The sequence below is a fragment of the Hoplias malabaricus genome, chromosome 1 (genome assembly GCF_029633855.1).
Source record: "Hoplias malabaricus isolate fHopMal1 chromosome 1, fHopMal1.hap1, whole genome shotgun sequence".
Taxonomy (NCBI): domain Eukaryota; kingdom Metazoa; phylum Chordata; class Actinopteri; order Characiformes; family Erythrinidae; genus Hoplias; species Hoplias malabaricus.
The window spans coordinates 41,255,650-41,262,561 of record NC_089800.1 but is presented as its reverse complement, the minus strand read 5'-3'; the positions used below and the strand labels follow the sequence as shown (position 1 = coordinate 41,262,561).

The window sequence follows — 6,912 nt, the reverse complement described above, 5'->3', positions numbered from 1 at the left end:
CAAATATTAGTAGTCCATAGCATGCTGCCTTTGATGTTTAAAACATCAGAATACCAGACTACATCCATTTAGAGCATTCTTGAGCCTGAAAAAAGCTCTGGAGCTGAAAATTTAATTTGTTGACATTCAGAATCACTTTGCAGCAGAATTGCCCATCTCTTTCATCATCAAGTTTTAAATGCATGGCAACCAGTCATAACAGCCCTCCATCACTCACTCAGGTTTCTGATGTGCAACATTACTTCACTATTTCAGCTATTTTTGCTTTACACAAAAGGCAAAAGCTTTCCCATGAAGAATATTTATATAAAGAGTTTTCTCTGTAAACCAGAAGTAGCCCTGATATTGTTTCAAGAGGTTTAGACTTTAGTTCACTAACAACATTTTTGTGCAACACATCCTAAATCATTCTAATCTACGGCAACAGGGTGTTTTAATATCAGAGGTTTTTTTTTTTTTTTTTTTTTAAAAGAATCACTATTCACGACAACCGGGTCTGAAGCATTAATACAGAGCCCCTAAGGTGACATGGTGGGTTTATTTAGCAAGTTGTGGCCACTATATAGTATTTTGAGGCCACAGAATAATATGTTGAGGCCACAAAATAAAATATTGAGGCCATAAGATAGTATTTTGTGGCCACAAAATAATATATTGGGGCCACGAAATAGTATTTTGAAGCTTGGACCAAGGGACCTTCATTTGCAACGCACACAAAATAGTAAATTGAGGCCATGAAATAACTGCGCACCCTGACAAAACTTGTACAAACCTACATTGTGTTCCACCATTTTTGCTATTTGATTCGCCTCCATACATCTCTCCTGGAGAAAGTTCTCTAATTTGCACTGCTTTTCCATGTCATCCATGAACCTCAAGGCAATGTGCATTAACGTTAATCAAATGCAATCCGTTGTTAGACTTAATCTCTAAGGTTAGTTGTGTGGTTGTTCAGCTGCTATGCCAATCAAACTTGTGTGCATTGCAAGTGAAGTTCCCTTGGTCCAAGCTTCAAAATGACGCCATGTCATCCAGACCAGAGAGGACAAGGATAACCCAAGTTGTTATCAACGCTCCGTTCAGAAGCCTGCATCACTGATGGTATGGGGTTGCATGAGTGCTTGTGGCATGGGCAGCTTGCATGTCTGGAAAGGCACCATTAATGCAGAGAACCATGTTCAGGTTCTAGAACAACATATGCTCCCATCTAGACGTCATCTCTTTCAGGGAAGACCCTGCATTTTTCAACAAGATAATGCCAGACCACATTCTGCAGTAATCACAACATCATGGCTACGTAGGAGAAGGATCCGGGTACTGAAATGGCCAGCCTGCAGTCCAGACCTTTCACCTATAGAGAACATTTGGTGCATCATAAAGAGGAAGGTGTGACAAAGAAGGCCCAAGATGATTGAACAGTTAGAGGCCTGTATTAGACATGAATAGGAGAGCATTCCTATTTCTAAACTTGAGAAACTGGTCTCCTCTCTCCCCAGACGTCTGTTGAGTGTTGTAAGAAGAAGGGGGGATGCCACACAGTGGTAAAAAATGACCTTGTCCCAACTTTTTTGGGATTTGTTGACGCCATGAAATTTTGAATCAACATATTTTTCCTTTAAAATGTTACATTTACTCAGATTAAACTTTTGATCTGTTCTATTCTGAATAAAATAGTGACATTTGCCATCTCCACATCATTGCATTCAATTTTTATTAACAATTTCTTTAGTGTCCCAACTTTTTGGGAATCTGGTTTGTATTTTGTGGCCTCAAAATACTATATAGTGGCCACGACTTGCTAAATTTACATTAATGAAAAGCTACCTGATAAATTATTTCAAATACTCATTTTATTTTGAATTTTTCCATAGAATTTTACCCTAAATGTGAAAAAATCAGACATGTAGGGATTTGTAAGGATAGCAAGCAGAGAAAACTGTTTTTTCAAACTACCACCATTTTAGTTTGTAGGTTAACTGATTTTGGAAATGTATGAATTGTCACTTTCTAAAGTTGTAGTTAAGTAAGTTATAAGAGATGGAAAAAAAATTTACTTTCAAAGGAAGTCTGTGTAAAAAGTAATTTTGGGACATTTCTATTGGACTATTCATCATTAGGGTTCAAGCACGTAGTGCGTAGAACCCAATTGCTTTTGTATTGGTTTTTAGGGGTCCAAGTACTGAAAGTGCTGGAGCCCTATTTTTTTTTCCTGTTTCCTCTTTTTCTTTTTCTCAGATAAAAGGTGATGGGCAGCCCAAATCATCCTGCTACTCAGGCACAAAGAATCCCTTTAATGCTTGATCCCTATAAGGATTGGAAGATATGTTTACTTGGTTGTAGGTAGGTAAATAATTATCAAAAAAAGTTGCATGGACGGAGCTCTATGCACTCTTTGAACTATAACTAAACATCTCCAATTAGTCCAAATCAAACAGAACTGTCTGTTATGCTCTCATCAGCTCATCGCCCACCTCTCCCATTCCTTCACAACAAAACACCAAGGACCACCTTTTAAACACTACAGAAATGGTCCCAAATAAAACCAAAATTGGTACACATGTATGTCATTACTCTGAGGTGATGTGCCAAATATGATCTAAATGCACATAAAGGGGTGCTACAATTGGGAAGTAACTGGTTGCACAGTATTTGTTTATATTATGGTGCCTCCTATGGATGCAGTAACACCAAAATGAGTAAAATATTTTCTGAAGCCCATGGGAAAGCATGTTGATAATTTTCACAATATATGGCAAAACAATTTTGAGCTACAGCTATATTTGTGTGATTTTCAACCCATTAGCATCACTGCTGGCCTCTCCAGGAGTCTCTTTAGACTCCAAGCTCCCTATAATGAAAATTATTACTTTTACTGCAAAAATGCTGTATATATATATATATATTGTCTAGACCTAATACCAACATCTTACAGTTTTATTCTTTACTTTCCTTGAGAAACTAGTCTCCTGTACCACTTCAAGTTGTCATTTACCCTCACCAAATAGGAAATGCATTTTGTTATGGTGTGTTTTATTCTGATGTACTGAGTATATTTCTGATGTTTACACTTGCCCAACGTGTTAAAGGGTGAGAGCTGCACTCTGATTAGCTGTAGAGCGAGGCAACCTCCCCCATACCTCCTCCTGCATTTAAAAGAAATTAACACATTACATACATCACACAAAGACTCTCTGACATCACACATATCGCACTAGCAGCTCTTGTTTGTATTTGTTTTCTGTTACCCCAATATATTTGGACTCGTTCATTTCCAGGGTCAGCCTATTGTCATTTCCCACCCATTTTGGTCTCTACCTCCAACATTTTTTACTTGTTTTTGTTTCCCACCCATTTTGTGGTGCTACACATTTTGGTACACCACCTGTTCTGGTGCCAGTTTCTATACTCCACCCATTAAAATTCTCATTTATTGACACCACCCATTAAGGTACACCATCCATTTAGGTACACCACCAATTTTGGTAGTATAATTTATATTGGGACAACACCTGTTTTTGTTTCTCACCCATTTTAGTATATCACCCACTTTAGTGTATCAATTGTTTTGGGAGATCACCCATTTTTGTTTCCCACCCATTTTGGTACACTACATATTTTTGTGTCCTTCTCATTTTGGTGCACCACATGTTTTGTAGTTATTTTCATTTCCCACCAATTTCCAGGCTTACCCAGTAAACAAGGAACGTCCCTGGATGTTCAAAATAGGTCTAAAAGTAGTCTGTCCATCAAGGACATATTTTAAACGTCAATGGACGTCCAAAATCCATCTTAATAAGTTAGTTAAGTAGTGACCAATCGATAACGTCAGTGGACGTCCAAAACGCGTTTTATACAAGTAATTTATTTCGGGACCAATTAATAACGTCAATGGACGTCCAAAATACGTCTAATAGTCGTCTTTTCAATGTCTGTGTTTGGACGTCTTTTCAACTTTCATTTTCAACCTTAAGAAAACGTTGATTAGACGGCAGTCATTACGTTATTTCAACGTTGAATCAACGACTAATTGTTTACTGGGTAGCCTATTGTCGTCCCCCACCCATTTTGGATTTCCACTCATTTTGGTATGCCACCAGTTTGGTGGCCCTTTTTACACTTCACATAGTTTTGCACAAGACTGGTTTTCATACAAACTTTCCTGATCCACCCGTTTTAAGGTTCCACCAGTTTTATGGCTTCACCCGTTTTCGGGCTTTACCCGTTTTAAGGCTGTACGCGTTTTAAGGCTCCACCTTTTTTCAGGCTTCACCCGTTTTAAGGCTCCACCCATTTTCGGGCTTCACCCGTTTTAAGGCCCCACCCATTTTCTGACTTCACAAGTTTTAAGGCTCTGTGTCTCGTACTTGTTTTCATTTCCCACCCATTTCTAGGATTAGCTTATTGTCATCTCCCACCCATTTTGGATTTCCACCCATTGTGGATTTACCCCCATTTTGGGATGCCACAAGTTTGGTGGCCATTTTTACACTCCACATATTATTGGACAAGACAGGTTTTCATACAATGTTTTTGAACTGTTTTTTTTTTATTTTATTTTTTTTGAGACACCTCCCACCTATTGAGAAGTGTACCATTTCCATCCTGTCCTCAATTTTGGGCTCCACCTCTACAGTTTTGTATTTGTTTTTGTTTCTCACCCATTTTTGGACTCAACCTGTTGTTTCCCACCCATTTTGGGGTGCTACATATTTTGGTACACCACCTGTTCTGGTGCCCGTTTTTAAACACCCATTAGAATTCCCATTTTGTGACACCACACATTTTGGTAGTTTAATTTATATTAGGACAACACCTGTTTTCGTTGCCCATCCATCTTAGTATATCATGTTTTGGGACACCACCCACTTTAGTGTATCAGTTGTTTTGGGACACCACCTGTTTTTGTTTCCCACCCATTGTTTGATATTTGGTCAACTGGTAGTAAACCCTCCCTCTACTCAGGCACAAAGAATCAGCCTGATGGTGGCACTATAGTGATGCAGATTGCCCTGCCCACTTAGATTTTGATCTAATTAGCATAATATGCAAAATCACACAAATTTCTGAGCATAATCTAATCCCTGGAAATGTACCCAACATGGACCTATGTGGTATCAACAGAATCACAAGAACCTGAACTTTAACAATTATCAAAAATCAAGTTGAAATTTCATCACTGCTTGGCTTCCAGACTCCAGTCCAAATACAGGGATGATGAAAAAAAACTGACAATAAAAGCTACATGTTTTTCTTTGGACAGTGATGACGTCTTCTGTTTACCACCACTACAGACACTACAGTTATGCTGTTCAAATTAGGCCTACAAGACATTCTCATATCCTTACTATGTACAGACAAACAGAAACACATAACTAGATCTATTTTTCTATCCTGAGCTGAATATCCTGACCTAATTCTGTAGACAAATTCTCTGGACTGGTGTGTCCCCGCTTGCCTTCTACTAACTTTGACCATGATGCTGCAACTTCACACTCTACACATGGGGATTCTTGCTTACTCCATGTCCCAGAATGCCTCACCTTCACAGCCAATGACTGACCTATAAGTCTGAGGCCTTATGTTAAATACAATTGCTCATAGTTACCCATCACTCACTATACTCTAATAACACAAATCCTAACACACTTAGAACGTTATAGACCTCTTTACACGTATAATAACTCTATCGGGTGTTCTCCCAGGCAGATATTAAGGAAAGAAATAGACTACACAGAGTTTTTAATGGTAATTTTTCCATGGAACATAGGATATAATCCAGGACTAAGCTTACTCCCTGTCTGGGAAACCAACCCTGTTTGTCTTCATTCATACAGTGTAGCATTTAGCCTCCATTTTGCATCTAGCACCAAAAGAGGTGCTAATGTTTAATGATTACGTGCTGGACATTTTGTGTTAGATCACAATCCACATTACATTTCATCCCAGTAACTTTTCTGAGTCCCTTTTCACTTCATGATTTTCTATGGAGATTACAGAAGCCTTGCATGCAGAACTGCACAAATGTGTCCACAATTAGTATTTCAAGTAGCTAATTATAATTCACTGATTATAAATCAGTCTACAAACTTTTGGACCTCTAAGTGTGCTGATTGACCTCTGCTTTAAAGTCATCTTTTTAAAAGCCCTATGTACAATAGAAGGGTATTCAAAATCAGAAAAACTTCCATCAAAATGTTTTCAAACTTTCTCTCCACCTACATGACACACTGTATTACACTGCACTGAATATATTACCCCAGTCAACCATACATTAATATGACTTCCGTGTTTCTAAATTCATTGTCCATTTTACTACCTCCCTTGATCACAGAGGTGCACTTTTCAGTTCCCCAATTACAGACTTTAGTCCACCAGGTGATGATCAGGACTCCCACATGACCACCACAGAGCAGGTATGATATGGGTGGTGGATCATTCTTAGAGCTTCAGCGACACAGCGATGGCGGCGGTGGTGGTGGTGTTAGCGTGTTGTGCTGGTACAAATGGATCAGACACAGCAGTGGGACAGAGAATAGTCCACCAACCAATAACATCCAGGCAACAGCATCCTGTGAAAACTAATGAAAGATCCATTCGTACCAGCAAAACACACACAAACACACCACCATCAGTGTCACTGCTGCGCTGGGAATGATCAAGCACCCAAATAATATTTGCTCTGAGGACCTGTGGGGATTGTTAACATATACATAACTTAGTATCTTAAACAACAGTATTATAATGTCATGCATTAATTAACATAGTCTATGAAGGAATGGCTGTAACTGTATTTGGTAAAATGACAAGAATTATATGAGAACTGGGATCCTGCTAAAACTGGAACAAATTTAGATCTTTTTTGTCTACTACACGAGGTATGATAACAGATAAAGGACTTGCTGTTTGAGAAGC

General features: G+C 38.6%; 1 protein-coding gene across 1 annotated transcript in view; it reads right to left on the bottom strand.

Annotated features, from left to right (window-relative positions):
• Positions 1 to 5,815: 5,815 nt before the first annotated feature.
• Positions 5,816 to 6,912, bottom strand: part of zbtb16b (zinc finger and BTB domain containing 16b) — a 74,864-nt gene continuing 73,767 nt past the window's right edge. Inside the window, exon 8 of the mRNA XM_066662602.1 lies at positions 5,816 to 6,578. The gene's annotated coding sequence lies outside the window, so the exon portion shown is untranslated. The remainder of the gene's footprint in view (positions 6,579 to 6,912) is intronic.